The sequence below is a fragment of the Haliotis cracherodii genome, unplaced genomic scaffold, assembly GCF_022045235.1.
Source record: "Haliotis cracherodii isolate W230 unplaced genomic scaffold, xgHalCrac1.p SCAF_2, whole genome shotgun sequence".
Lineage (NCBI taxonomy): Eukaryota > Metazoa > Mollusca > Gastropoda > Lepetellida > Haliotidae > Haliotis > Haliotis cracherodii.
In genome coordinates, this window is record NW_027266275.1 from 50794416 (window position 1) to 50811471 (window position 17056).

Here is a 17056-nt window from a genome sequence, read left to right on the forward strand (position 1 = left end):
GTACTGTTCGACTGTACTATTTTAATATATATAATATAATAACCCTGAACATTTACAATGATATGCCAGATATGAACAGTTTGAAATATACGATTTGCGATACACACCAAATCTGTCTTGTGACGTCAGTGTTCTACAGTTGGCCAAATGCAAATCAAACAATCCGGTTGAAAACTGTTATGTCTTTATTAGGCTTTCTTTCAGATAAAATCATAATATGTTTCATTCAAGCCGAGACTGTTCTGATTTAAAAGTGACATTTTTTCTCAACACAGACCTCCTTTCAGCACAAAACACTTGCTCACTTTGCTAATACCTTAACATCCCACACTACTGAAATGTGAAATTTGATCATTAAGGCTTCATGAGACACAAGCTAAAGAGAACATATTACTCGGTTTTTGCGGTTGTACGTTTCGCCATACTATTGTTCATTTCACATTATATTTCAAACACGGGGTGGCGTTGATTTCATTTGTGTTTGTATAGTTTGTAAATCGTACAAACGTGACACTAAACATCCAAGTGAAGCAAGGCTGAGCAATGAAGCTGAGGTCAGAAGTTGGTTACATATCCAGATTTACGGCTGTCAGTATAACCCACGTTTTTTTCAAGCAAATATACCTTTCAAATCCCTGCTTTGAAGTACCAGAGATCAATTTCAAAGGGATGTGATTTTCAACTTATATTGAATTCAGTAAATTCAAAAGAAACTATCAAATTAGCGTGGTTAAGAAACCTTTCAATTTACGCCACTTTGCTCAGTGAATGTAAACATGGTAATTAAAACGAAAAAATATGTGGGATGAACATATCTAAACCCAGTACACAAAACATACGCATATGTTAGACCAGTCAATTATAACATGACGGTTCATAAAATAATTAAACTAAAGCCGTAGGAAAATTTACACTGTTGCTGCATTGGCATTTTAGTAATAACTTATTGGAGTGACTTTTGTTTAATGATGTGCTAGGATTATGAGTCTTTGTCTCCGATCGGTGTCATTGAATATACATGCTACATAAAAGTACTTTTTTATATACCAATCTTGAGGTTCTTATCGAAAGAGAGACGCGTAACCGAACATGTCAATATAATTTAAAAAACAGATGAAACATAATTGCAAATATCAGCAGCACATCGAAATGTAAACTACAACTGAACACTGGACAAAAAAAATAAGCTTTATGTATCTGAATGAATCCATTCATAACAATCCCTGTTCCCATGTCAGGTAGACAACTATCTTGTTGTCTGAAGACGGGGGTACAAGCGTCTACAGCCAAATAGGCTTATCGACAAATCAATCGTTTCGTCTCTTGGGCCACCACCACGAGTTTCCATTGGAAATCTTTTTTTTTCAAGACATTCATTCATAACGTCTAGCTCTGAGTTTTCACAAATGGAAATTTGTCTAGCCTTGATGTGGAACCACAATACCCGTTCAACGAGCGTCAATCCGCCAATCTGATAATCTGGACTAAACGAATATTCCCGTCACGAATTTAAATAGAATAGGGAGAAACAATGATCTTTGCAGTAACATTGTGTCCATTTTGGCCTTGCGCGTTTTTAGGAATTTTCAGGAGATTTCATTTATGGCTTATCGATGCAAGATGTACATGTATTTTATAGATTATTTCAATAACAGAATGTTGTATTCAGAATTGTATCCTATTTAATGTATTATTATTTAAGAAAACTTGTTCAGACAAGTTCCCAACCAAAAGACAATTATTTCAATTAATTAGTTCAGTTAAAAAACAAGTTAAGACGCAATATGTTATGCAACAATTGTTCAGGGAAATTTATAAAGGTATGCATGATTTTTCTATTGTTTAAACTTATGCTCACACCAGTGTCGAGGTTTATTGAGCATGCGTATGTCTGGATCTACAGCAATTGATTTGTAGCTACATTATTATATTCAGATGTACATATATGTGAATACAGTGATGCATCCACATAAATGTGCTCACAGATGCACATGTGCATCTACAATAATGCTGTCCACAGGTGGATTTATTTGAAGCTCCTATAAAGCTACATGTTCATATCTGCATCTACAGAGATGTTATCTACAGGTCCATATCTGAAGCTACAATTGTGCTATTTACATGTGCATATCTGCATCTACAGAAATGTTATCCATAGGTCCATATATGAAGCTACAATTGTGCTATTTACATGTGCATATCTGCATCTACAGAAATGTTATCCATAGGTCCATATATGAAGCTACAATTGTGCTATTTACATGTGACATATCTGCATCTACAGAGATGTTATCCGTAGGTCCATATCTGAAGCTACAATTGTGCTATTTACATGTGCATATCTGAATCTACAGAGATGTTATCCATAGGTCCATATCTGAAGCTACAATTGTGCTATTTACATATTCTGCATCTCGTCGAAACTGCAATTCAACCTCAATTGATACATTTCAAAATACATGGTTAAATTTAATGTTGAAATATAAATATATTCTTTCCAAAGAAACTGTAAACATATAACTGTCTTCAAGTTGTTCTTTTTTCTTTCAAATTCTAAGAATTAAAATTGTTTTTTGATTTAGCATGTAACATTTCAAATATGTTATTTGTGATTTCTACTGTCATGTCAACTTTTTTAAGAAAGCATTTAGACAATAGTCACAAAATGTCATTCCAATGAAACCATAACTTATTCAACATGAAAACTCAACTTTTTGAACGTGATTGAATAATGTGTTTAGCATTGCATTTATGGTGTCATTAATGTTTATAAATGAAAATCTGGTATAATCATTATAGAATCCCAAAGCTGGCCGAAATTGTTATTATTAGTTTCAGCAACGGACCTACCTATCTTCGTCATAATTATGAAGTGTTCAGAAAATTAAGGAGATCAATATAATAATTGAGCGTTCACTATATTGAGCACAGGGACCCCTTTTTGTCACAAACCGCAAATCCCCATTGCGTGTTAAGCCGAGGGATTAGGCATGATATTATCATAAATCTAGATTACAGCTGTGATTAATAAAGTAGCCCCCTTTGTGTCTAGGCCATTTCCCCTGAAAATATAGGTCAAGACTGCCAAGTCATAGAAGGTATAGGGAGATATTTCCACTGCAGTGCACGGAATAATTATTTGTGTTGTCAAAGTTTGAGTTGATGGGCCTACAGCTTTCCAAATCTCCACAGTTAATTGTGTCTCTACAATAGGAAGACACCCCAGAGCCGTATTTCCTTTACTTACCCATTGTCAACAAACAAGTCCACATGCTAATGACAGTGTCTCAAACTCTGCGCTTAACGTATGTGGCAATGATGATCTTTGGATCTCTTCATTCCGTGCAATTTTAACGTTGGTGAACTGTGCAAATTAGTGCAATCCATCAAATGATAATCATCCTCTGCTTTCATTCACACAAGACTAAACGCTCAGCATATCTTAGTCAAGGCCGACCAATCGTTATCTTAGATGGTCGCACGGTGCAATAGGTTAGTATAGCAGTCTTGGCATGGTTCCAAAGAAAGCGAAGAAGATACCTTAATACTGTAATGTTTTTTTACATTAGGATGCTGTTGATCCGTGTTTTCTTATGATAAATTATTTCTTTTGTTTAATCATAGTTTATTTGTCATGTACAACATATTCAAATAAGTAAAACTAATCATATTTCAATAATATCACAGTGGTCGCTCTGTACATGATGATGCTTATATTAACCTTCTTTAAGTCACCACCATCTCCTCTCGACTTTGTTGTTGACGATGTTTCCCAAATGAAATATCTTAATTATAAGACAAAGAATGTTAATCAACATTAAGATCATACTGTTCTCTCACATCTAATCGGCCACACCACGCCACACATCAAATCAACAGCCACTTACACTGTCCTTCATTGGTGGTTAAGGGTTTCACAAGATAGTTTTACATTCAACCCTGTTCGAGTGTTTGGCGAACACAGCAACTTGGCACGACTTCTTTCCGTTTTAATTAAACTTGCATTTTAGAGAACTGACAGATATGACAACTAATACTTGGTCAGGTCCGATGTCTACAGTCAGTGAGCGATTAAGGTTTTACGCCTCTTTTAGCAATATTCCAGCAATATCATGGCGGGCACACCAGCATTGGGCTTCACATATTGTACCCATGTGGGGAATCGAACCCGGGTCTTCAGCGTGTTGAGCGAACGCTTTAACCACTACCTTATCCTACCCCCTTTGTCTAGAACATGGCATAACTGACATGTTATTGAAAAGTGGAATGAGGGGTTATAATATTATAAACGACTTGTTCACGTAAGAGTAGCATTCTGCTCGAAACATAAAAACATAAACGGCAAGTTTTCCATTTGAAGTTGTAATATAATCATGGCGGTAAACACCAGAAATTGGTTCACATATTGTACCCCTGTGGGGAATCGAATCCGAGTCTTCGGCAAAAGGAGTGAACGCTTTAACCACAAGGCTACCACACCGCCCATGCGGGATAAAGTAACAATACAAAAGTGAGTGGATTTGGTGTTAAGTTGTGAACAGTATTTCAGTGTGCAAGATCAAGACCACAGTAGTGTCTTCATTTTCAACATTTTGTGCCGTGCGTGTGATGGGAAGAAGCTCGTAGGCGTTACTCTCCAACCCGTTATCGTCGTGGCAGACATTCATAGCTTTAGGGGTTACTTAGGAAGTAGGTGCTTTTGCACCATCAAACCATACGCTAAATGATAAGTTGTTTTTATCCATGATAGGGGGATTTTATGCACCAAAAGTAAACACATGTGACGTTTATATGTGAATTCAAGCGTTGATTTTGGGATATGTACATGGATTGTGCAAAGAAAGTATACATGAAATGTTAACGTCAAACTGATTTTAAAATTACTTGTGCCTACATCTTCTTCATATGCAATGCCTGCTATGACTTTACCTACTTGTTTCAACAGAATGTCCCCCGAGTTCATTTTGATATCAAATATATCAACACAAGTCGATGGAAGTAGGGTGTAGTCATCATCCAAAATCATTCTCAATCAATAAGTATAAACAATAATGTATTGAATTGCTCACCAACTTGAAATTTGAGACCAGCTTAAAAATTATGAAAACGCATTACCTCGCAAAAAAGTAATAAATACACTTCTTTTATTCGATTGAAGCTTTAGTGGCGTAGCTATAGCATGTAAATGAATGATATCTATGAAAAATCACCGCCAAAAAAATACATTTACGTATGCTTATTAATTCAAAACGGAAAAAAGTTCAACAAAGAGCTTTTATTTTACTGTAATAGTACATTGGTCAAGAGTTACAATAGCAATGCCGCGATGTTCCCTAATGCCGTCACAATCGTTGCACAAAGGTTGTAACGTTGTTATATTTGACCACCTAAACCTCACACAAACGCTCATGTTATTTGACCATCGGGAGATCGGGGAAGCAATATCCTACACTATAATAGGGTCGAATCGGATGTGTCGAACCACGGATTGCTGTGGTCCCCAGGCGTTCGAGGAAACAGCTGGGTATGTAGGAGATATGTTAGATGTCACACAAATGATAACTCTTGTGAGTGTCAGAATTAGATATTCAATAACGTTTCCTTTCGTGTGGGCATACTTTCCGGGAGTACAGCGTGTGAACAGGGGGTATACGCCGGGTGGTGGTATGGTGTTATGACACGTAACATCAGAGTGCCGTTGTATCCAGATAAAAACAGGTTGCTCGAGTATGGATTTCACCACGTGCCCATGTCGACACTTCGTGTCTACTTTCATTTAATGACTCTCATCAACCCTTAAGTTGACACAAGACAATTATTTCATTGTTATAAGGACCTTCATTCCAGATACATGTCAAACGCCTGGGTAATTATACAATATGCCGAATGGAAGCTCTGGTATCGTCATTGTTTCATTGTTAAGAGTTAAAGTTGCCTAAGCGCTTTCACCATAGTTGTAGGCGAAAACATGTTAACAAGTTAAGGAGAGAAGGCATGAGTTAATGTGTGTTCAAGTATCTGAAGATGAAATAACATGTTTGCTTTATATAAAACATATTAAATAAAACTAATTTGGACTTAATTTCTTTGTACAATTTAACTAAATAGATCACTTGAATAGTGGATAGGAAAACAGTTAATCCTGAACGTAATATATAATAAATGACTTTGACTCCATAATATTCTAAAAACTCCATTGAAGAAAAGAGAGACCCTATTGTTTGAGGTATAGATTTATCAAAGTCAGCAAATATATGAAATATCAAAAACACATAATTTTGCTTTTTCATCCTATGATGGCAAGGTTTTGTGAAGGAGGACTATCTTCAACTATAATGAATGGTCTATCGAGAACTGAGTTTCGGGGAAATGGGGTACGTATTTACCGCGCAGCGTGCACTGTAATCTGTGGGGCGAAATCCTATAATAATATACACCCGACTAACTTTCCGATATTATCTTCTAATATTGACAGGCACTAAATAATGTGTGGTCCCAGTCAGCAGTAAGTTGGTGACAGTAGCACCTTATTTGTTATGTTTCTTCGTGGATGTCTTTTCATTATGCTTCATTTTATATTAGAACTGTAAGTTCTTGGGTGTAAGCTCTGGAGTAATGAGAAATGTTGTGCTTTACATGGGTTATTTGCGTTCACATTAACAATTGTTGAATTGAATCATACTTTGTTTTTTTGCGGTGAAATGCCTGTACAATAAGGTGGGTAGCATCAATTCCATGACACACAAACTGACACTGAAATTAAGGCGGTTTCATCAGACAAATTTGAGAATAAATGTATTCTGTTTTACTGTTGTTTTGCACGCAGGTCACAAATCAGGCGACGTTAAGCAACGTTAGTGACCGAGAGTAGAGACTTTTTTTCGGCAGCTTGTCCTCTCGGAGTTTCTTCGGTCCTGCCCCACGCAGAAAGCACATGTGGTGTCTCCTTAGGCAAGAGAAATATGCCTCTTACAGCCAGCCCGTGAATGGGTATCCGGAAGGATGAGATTGTTATGTGACTGTTAACATAGCGCCTCATAGGCAGCTTGAGTAGTATACTCTCAAGGGACCTGAGAAAGAACATCCTGTGCACACCGGTCCATTGACCGGAGTAGTTTTGTTAGCGCTTTGAACATGCTTCAACGGATGGCCTACAGCGTATTTATTTTATGTCTATACAAGAATATCAATACAAAACATACAATGTGTGACATCTGACAGCCTCAGGACAATGATGTTGTAATGTGCAGTTGTGACCAGTATCTCATAAATAAACATTCGAACACACATTAACTGAAATATTTTATCTGTAATAGCGTAATCCACATCAAGTTCCTACTTTAGATATACTCCTCCTTACGATCTTCTCTATGAGTGATGAATGTAGATGAACAACAAGCACCTGCAAAATATAAGCTATTTGATACAGAGTGTCACATCTTTCATTACGCGTCGACTTCAACTTCGATGGGTGTTTGTGATTCACAATGAATTACCTGTTACTGAGTCAGGTTACAGCTGCCCTGAAATAGATAGTGATGTACACTGACACGTTCACTTCTGAAATTTAATCAGGAATGATTACCTGATAATGGTATGACATTTTATTTGGATCACACATGGGTATGATTATCTAACTCAGCACGCGTTCAATATATCATTGTTTAAATATTCATTTATCCATATTTATAAAAGCAGATACAAACACTTTATGAAGGCAACGTAGTCCTTCGCCCCGAATCTTGCAAACTAAACAGGTTAAACTAAACGTTTGGTTGATTTCATTAATTTGACACGTGCCATCATATCTTTGTCACAAGAAGTTCTTTGTACCATTGATATTTGAAGTTATTTACTGCTCAAGACTGCATACTGTCTATAGAAGAGCGAGTGAGTATGGTTTTACGCCGCTATTATCAATATTTCAGAAATGGACTTCAGCTAAAGTGCTGAATAGAACCCGTGTAATAAGCGGATGCTCACTTGGCTACCCCACCACCCAAATCCATCGATTATAAACATTAGCAATACTTGGTGAGGTTAAGTGTGCGTGCGTGCGTGCGTGCGTGCGTGCGTGCGTGCGTGCGTGCGTGCGTGCGTGCGTGCGTGCGTGTGTACTTTACCGCTTTTGGTATGACGCGGTTGGGGATCGAACCCCAGACCACTAGACCACAGAGGCGGTCTATATATTTAGTACATATTGGTCTGCCAATATATTCTGAAGATTTAATACTAAGATTTCATCGAAAGGACAATTTAGATTCATATCTTTGTAAAATGAATGTCACAGCTCAACAAAAAGAGCGTTGACTTTTTATACATGCTCGTGTTCTGGTACGGTCGACTCTGTTTTTTTGCAGAGAGTTCTTGTGATTAGGAAAAGGGTTTTGTCCCTTCTCTTTATGGTATGAGCTTGGACGATGTTTCTGGTGGTGGACTGAAGTCCCCGTGTTTCATCATAAGCTCAGTAGCATTTATCAATTATGCTGGGTCAACTACAAAAGTAATGGGCCGAAACATTCAAACTGTGTTACAAGACGAATATATTTCTTAAACGTTATTTTCTTTACTTATAAGCAGCAGTATATCTGCACTTCAACAAAATCGGAAAAAGCGCTATCTTGTCACTGCATTTTCTGGTCCATCGATCACTTGATTGTCTGGGTTGTTGACAGGCCTACATCGCCTGGAAGGAGTACTGCCGTGTGGTGTCAGGCAACAAACGCTCACTGTTTTATGTTAATTGTGTGCGTGGCGGGTGCTGCCTCTAGGGCGGGATATGCTCACCCTTTTCGCGAATTTTCGCAGATTTTCTGTGACACTTTCATTTTAGATTACATGTTTCTATTCAATCAATATCATCCCTGATATTGTATAATATCACACATTCATTTTTAAATTAGGCTACCGATGTTTACTTATTTGGAAACGTAAGTATGTGTGGAATCCATATTGCTTTATACAAGAAAACCACGCCTATGACTAATAAAATGTTAACTTTCATAAGCCTGTGTACTACCAGGCAAGTACAGACTGCATACTTCTCAGATCATTCACACGTACGTACCCAGACAAATGAATTAAAAATACTCGGACGTGGTCGTAACCTGCTTAGTATTATCTGTATAATCGCCGACTGTCATTTTCCAACAAAGAGCTATGTGTCTACAAGCATTAGCGGGATTCATTACCTCTGTAAACAAATAGCACATCAAAACTATCAGCATGTACTACACCATGTCTAGAAAACAATCGTGTACTTTTTAATTAGTGACATGGTCGACAATTTGGTGACGCATTGGCCTCAAACGTAGGTTATCACTGCAAGGAACAAATACATTTCAGTGTCAAATAGTCCCGGTACTGACAATGCTTTAGTCGTCTAGACAGACTGTACAGATCAAAGCCTTTGATCTGACTGGTGGTAAAAATCCTTACCTAAGTGTATTGTCTTTACTTAGATGCGCGCAGATAGTATTATACTTGTACATAGACCACCTACATTAGTACCAGGACACACAGATAGCTTTGTTGTGGCTGCCGTCTCATATACAAAACTATATCTTAAGATATAATATTGCTTGAAACTCATTTTGTGGTTGAGGTTCTTTCGATAAACCAGTTTCAAACTTCACAGCGATAACAAAGTGCAAAACCTGTTCATATAAGTATGATGTGCGAGAGCGTGGTGCTTCGAACAGATCAATAAGAACTACATGCTATTATACTTCGTTGCTGATGGATATTCATATTTAAATACGTAGTTGATTGTATCTATCAACATAACCAACATTAAAATGTCAATACAACATTGACTAGTTATTGAAATTGTGATTGATTTATATATTTTTAGGAAATGTGTCATTGTTTAAGAAGAATATATTCGAAACGGGTCATTTCCTTCGCTTCACTAAGATTATGAAAAATATATTTATCTTAATCTCTTTCAATGTGTAATCTAAAGTGCACATATTTGGTTGGCTTTTATCTGTTAGTATAGATATCGGAATAAATAATATTTATCAATATATATTGTTATACTGTAAAGAAGAAGATCGACTAAAGGTGTAAAGTATGATATAGGAAATACTGTCGTTGGCGTTTTGTGTTGTTTGAAATGTTTCTAAAAGTATGTCTGTACATTTTTTTCTATATAATTGGAACAATTCATTACTCACTATTGTATTATTGAATTTTTAAAAATAGGAAATCACTTGGTGGTGTTGTGTTTTATAAGCATTATTTTCAATACTACGCAAGCATGCCACATATAAAGACATATTCTGAATCCAAAATATCTTAACATTCTACAGTAATATTGCACTTGTAAACTGGTACGGTAACCGATATGTGTTATATTCTGTGTAATATTCATTTTATCTTTGACATGACCGCAAAGTTAGATAACCCTGGACCTGTTGAATACAGAGTTACAAACAGAGACGGATAGTCTGTTCCATGAATATCTCCATGATATCTTCGCAACAAGTTAATCCCTATAACTTTGTAAAAAATATCATGAATTCTGGCACGTAAATCATATACAATAAAGCAGCGCTTCCAGCGGAGAGATCAGTAACAGCCTGGATCATGACATGTCAGAATGTAGCTGGACGCGTCCTCATGCAATACTTGGAAACGTACGTAATCCTATCAAAAAATTGTGCTAGATGCAAATGCTACAGTACGAAAAACAGATACATATATCACATGTTTCGGTCGGGAACATCTGTGAAAATTGAAGAAAATACATGTTTATAGTTCTTTATCCATGAGGCAGTAAGTAGGTATATCTAATTATGCGTATTCAAGGGATTATGTAAGAGAAGAGCATATCAAAATGCTTGTAGTTACTTGGGAGGTGCGGTCTCTGGGACATGGAGGGTTCCAGATATCAAAATTCATGATATTAGGAGTTTTGAGATAAGGATATTACGTGAATACGGAATATTTAAGCTTAAGGTGCTGTGATGTTTTGTGAAGATATACTAGTAACCATGCAGAAATGAGATCACTATTTTGTATCACTGTTATCATTTATCATAGCAATATTAAATTTAAAAAAATAGAATTAATGCTTTACATAATGTTACTTTGTGTTACTTTGGAAGTTTTTACAATAATGACATTGATTAGTAAATTCTGTGTACCTTCATGTCAAACTGGTTTTCATCATTCATGTACATAACCAGACATGCGACAAGTGCGTGGAACACATGCATCTGCAGTTTAAACAATGCAAGAATTGATTGTAGTTTTAAAGCTTTAAAATTATAAGGACATTTGACAGGTATGAGAATGGTGCTTGAAAAAGAAGCAATGATGATCGATACAGACATTATGTCAAGTGTAAAAGATTTGGTTAGATATTGTGTTGATGTATTCCACATACAAATGCAAACATTTCAATCAATGTCAGACATTTACTTCACGATAATACTGTTTCACATTATTTATTGTCAGGTGACCAAAACAGGACCATTAATTGCGTGACTTGGGGAAATATACCTCACAGGAAAAATGACACTTGTACAAGGTTCAGACAGGGTGCCCATCTTTTCAACAGATTCACGCCAAATCCAAACCGTGCACCGGGGTCAAAAAACCACAAACCACAAAGTTAAGCCATTGTACATTTTGTCATGATGTTATCACTCGTTCATGGCGAAATGTAAGTGGTTTCAATTGATAGGTAAATTGATGTACATTTTTACAAACACGCATCTCGTTATTAATCGCGACAGCGGCATGATTTTATAGAGGCTTACGGGGGTCGCCATCTGTCTAGATTTCGTCACAATGCATTGCAATGTAATTGGGCATATGTGACATTCCAAAGTAGAGGCTTATTCCTCAGAAGAAGCAAAGAAGAAATACATCCAAAATACAACCATTATTCATTTCATCTCAGTTTCGTCATTCTGGGAGAGTACAATTACCAATTTCCATATATCAATTATCATGTATCAATTTTCATGTATCAATTATCATGTATCAAGTATGACAGATGAGCTAACCATAAGGATACTTCTTGCTGCTGCAAATGAGTATTGGTTTGCTAGTGCGTATACGCGAGCATTAAGAAGATAACGTTCGAAATTCACGCTCATTTATAATTTTTTCTGAAAGTTAAGCAACAGAATTAATCATCAGAAAAAATAAGATGTGATGAATTCATTAAGGGTGGTCTGAAAACGGGATATTTCAACTTAAAATATTTAGAGCACTTGCAAGTGAAAACGACATGTTGTAATCACACACCAGCTCACGAAAAGTTATACAAATAGTGTACTTTCTTATCGAGAAATATCAAAGAAAGCTAAACTAAAGATAAAATCTTTGCTTAGATTTCTGATCTCCTTTCCAAGATAATTACGTATTTGAACAAAGAGAACTGTGGCCATTAGCCCTAATGCCACCGGGAGATAGTGGTCAGTGAAAATGATCTGGGAACTGCTTTGGAACCGTTGACCAGGCACTAATCTTGAAGCTAAAGATGAATATATCTGATTTTACCTTCAAACATAAGCACAATGCTCCTTTCATTAGTTGTGTTTTGGTTGATTGGTAAGGTAACTATTTGAAGGGAATTTGTAAGAAATAATTAGTAGAATGATAATATTAATGACATATTTTACCTTTCTGTCTACCCCGTGTAGATTAGGTTCGGCAATTATGACATTGTCATTCATCATTCAATTTCAATTAAGGTTATTCATAACTTTGAAGTTGCGCACACATTGTAAACACTAAGTAAATATATATAACTTTTCTTAGAGCAGATCGGTTTCATATCATATTCTAAGAGTGATTTTTTTTAGAGAAGAGGCTATCTGTACAACCATAGCATCGAATTTATGTAAGTGTGTTGAGTCCTTCGCTTGGATGAGGTCGGCTGACCTGAAAAGTGAAACAGAAGGCTTTCTGTTTGCTTCTCAGGACCAGTCACTTCCCACTCGAAACCGTCAATGTGTGATTTTGCATCAAAATGTAAACATGAAATGTAGATTATGTAATGAATTTAATGAGACCGTCCAACACATTGTCAGTGGATGCCCAGCTTTGGCACAAACACAGTATCTTAAGCGACATGGTGGAGTGGCTCGATCATTTTTTTACCGTATTCGCCATGCTTGTGGTTTTGACACAGAGGTCCATCCATGGTACGACCCAGAATATGTAGAGGGCGTCATGGAAAATTATCAATACAAAATTCTTTGGAATAGGCCCTTATACAACCTCAGACGTATCCAGGCCAACAAACCTGATCTTGTCCTTTTTGATAAATCCAATGAAATCATTTATATTATTGAATTTTCTGTCCCCTTTGACACCAATGCTATTGACAAGAATCAGGAAAAACATGGCAAATATGCAGACCTCGCTTTCGAAATGCCACGCTTGCATCCCAAGTAACAAATTTGTCCGACTCCCCACTCTTGGTGCCTTAGGTTTGGTACCTCCCAATCTGTTGACTGACAATGGGAGAGGACCCGGGTATCCTACCAGGAATTCAGCCCTTGTGACAATCTGGGTAATGCAGAAGGCTGCAGTGTTGTGGAATCTTCACATTCTCCGAAAAGTTACCGATGGGCGGAGTCGCTGTCTGGGCTGCGTGTAGAGGGGGGCAGGGCACTGAGCTGATGATGGTGCCAGGATCACCCAAACCCTCATCGCTTCATTTTTACATTAATCTGTACTTTGAAATTTGAGGTGTATTTATAGTTCCTACAATTTTCTAAAGAGGCATGTCTTTAGTTGATATTTAAAGCTGTCAAGAGATGGAGAGTCCTTGATATGTGATGGAAAGAAGTTCCAGAGAATAGGACCAGCCAAGATTTCAGTCTTGGTTTAGGAACTTGAAGGAGCATCTGGTTTCCCGATCTAAGAGTTCTTGAAGGTTAATACTGAGAAAGCAGCTTTGAGAGATCTACACAACCCTGGAATTTAACCCGAATCCTTTACAATCGATGCCGACTATGTTATATTATTTGTTATCAAAATGTGCACTTACAAATACATGTGGGCTTTTCTTATCTGTGAGACCTTTGTTATGTCTTCTAACGGAATGTATATTGCCATGAGTGTTATTTCTACTAAGTAATATCCAAGTTTTCTTGAAACAGGTTAACATGAGTAGGTTTTCCTATACGAGATACTACTGCGCATGAACAGAGTGGCGTACAAAGTTAACACAGATTCATTGCAAAGTGTAGAAAGTTTGCAGTTACAGTTGACCTTGGAACCGTGATGCGAAATTCCATTTCATGGCTTGGTATTATTGTACATTGTGCATAGCTAAGATATTGTCACTGTGTAATATTTACAACAGTTATAATTGTTTGACTTGTTCAAACGTGCTACGACTGCAAATAATCACGAGCATAGCACATTTAATATGTAAGATTCTGAACATGACAAAGATGAAATGGGTGACGAAACATAACTCATCCGATTGCCATGGAAACATTATTGTAGTGTTGACACTACGGACAGGTTACTGTATAGGGAAGGGAAGTAAGTAGCTAAGAGAATGCGAGCGACGGGGAATGGAATGATATCAAAAATTAATTAGCTGGGTTATGCGAGAAACATATCAGTATCTTCATATTGTCCTTTATGTGTTGGTTCTGTGCAGCGTGAAGGTATCCGCGAATGTTTACACAGTAACACTACCCTATGACACTAAATTACGATACACACAATAGAACTACACGCTGTCACTTCATTATGACACTGCACTACGACATACACACTAGAACTACACGCTGTCATTTCATTATGACACTGCACTACGACATACACACTAGAACTACACGCTGTCATTTCATTATGACACTGCACTACGACATACACACTAGAACCACATACTGACACTTTATTATGACACTGCACTACGACATACACACTAGAACCACATACTGACACTTTATTATGACACTGCACTACGACATACACACTAGAACCACATACTGACACTTTATTATGACATTACACTATGACACTGCACTACGACATACACACTAGAACCACATACTGACACTTTATTATGACACTGCACTACGACACTGCACTACGACATACACACTAGAACCACATACTGACACTTTATTATGGCACTGCATTACGACACTGCACTACGACATACACACTAGAACAACATACTGATACTTTATTATGACACTGCACTACGACACTGCACTACGACATACACACTAGAACCACATACTGACACTTTATTATGGCACTGCATTACGACACTGCACTACGACATACACACTAGAACAACATACTGACACTTTATTATGACACTGCACTACGACACTGCACTACGACATACACACTAGAACAACATACTGACACTTTATTATGGCACTGCACTACGACATACACACTAGAACCACATACTGACACTTTATTATGACACTGCACTACGACATACACACTAGAACAACATACTGACACTTTATTATGACACTGCACTATGACACTGCACTACGACATACACACTAGAACCACATACTGACACTTTATTATGGCACTGCACTACGACACTGCACTACGACATACACACTAGAACCACATACTGACACTTTATTATGACACTGCACTACGACACTATACTACGACAAACACAAAGGAACTAGACTATGATATACAACACGGAGACACTTTATGATGACACCACATTATTACATCTGACTATGCGTGTACGTGTTGGCACCAGACAATTGCACTACATTTGAGAAGCACAACGAATATATCGTTATTCGCGCCGACTCTAGATGGTAATGATAATCTCCAATGTGATATGATATGACTCATCAATAAAGTGAATGTATGCATGTATCGTCTTGTTGTAGCATGCCCAGTCTATCCTCGTCGTTCTCACTCTGGGGTATTACTTTGTTATGTGTACATGTATTTGTATCAAATATATAGTTGGTAACAGTATTTCCTTTTAACAAGCATACTTTGTGTTAACACCTGGTCTGACTACTTATGTCATTGTCAAGTGAGGGTATATACCGTGCTATTAAACTGGGAGTTTCGATGCTTATAAAACCTGAAAACAAATACCGATAATCAATGCATTTAGACTGCATAAAAATGTATGTGTTTATTAGTCACATTTTTTCAAATATTTTATTGAAAACAAAATTGATGAGTGAAGAACAATTTTTTCCAAAGAATACCAACAAACACAACTGGGAACACGGTGCTCGTTGATGCAATGTCAGTTGACTAGCATAGATACTAGTTTCTGTTTCATGTGACACTGGAAATTTGAAAAATGTGTTTACTTTTGGCAATAAATAAAACAGAATAATAGTAGTTAAAATGACGAACCGATGCCCGAGAAACTTCTGTTTCCTTTCGCCCTATATATAATGCTTACTTTACCATTCTTGCCATTAATACCGTGCACCAATTGTTTCGCCACTTTTATTCATTCTTCCAACATGTTTTCATTACGTGCACCCACTTTTCCAAACAGTTATATTCGCGCTTGTGACACATAAAACAAGCCAATAGTTGTGTTAATGTCATTGACAAAACACAAGAGTTGTCACGCCAACTTGGATACACGCGTAACAAATGTTAGATTTGGCTCTGTGGCTGATAGGGTTAGATCGCTAACTTCATGTGCTAGCGATCAGGTGCCTCACTTTCAGAGTGTGAGTTTGAATCCCGGATTGGTCTCAACCACAAAAAGTACTAGAATTTGTACTTTACTAAGAAAGTGTATCCTAACCATACAATTTGACATTTGACAAATGCCCTGAGATGCCTCTAACGGAAAAGCACACGTTGCCTTCCACATTTCTGTGGTTTGAATGTCCAATTCCTTTCTGACTGAATGAAGCATCCATAGAATCTATCGTGGGCGACAGTGGCGCAACGGATCTGTTATGTTCACGAAGTGTTCGCCCTGATGAGGTTAACCAGTGAGTGTCAGATAAAGCACGTTACCGGGGAAAAACGTGTCATCGAGAAAAGAATGAAATGTTTACGTTCACAGTTAGCAACGATTGTTTGGGAAAGTGGAAGGGCC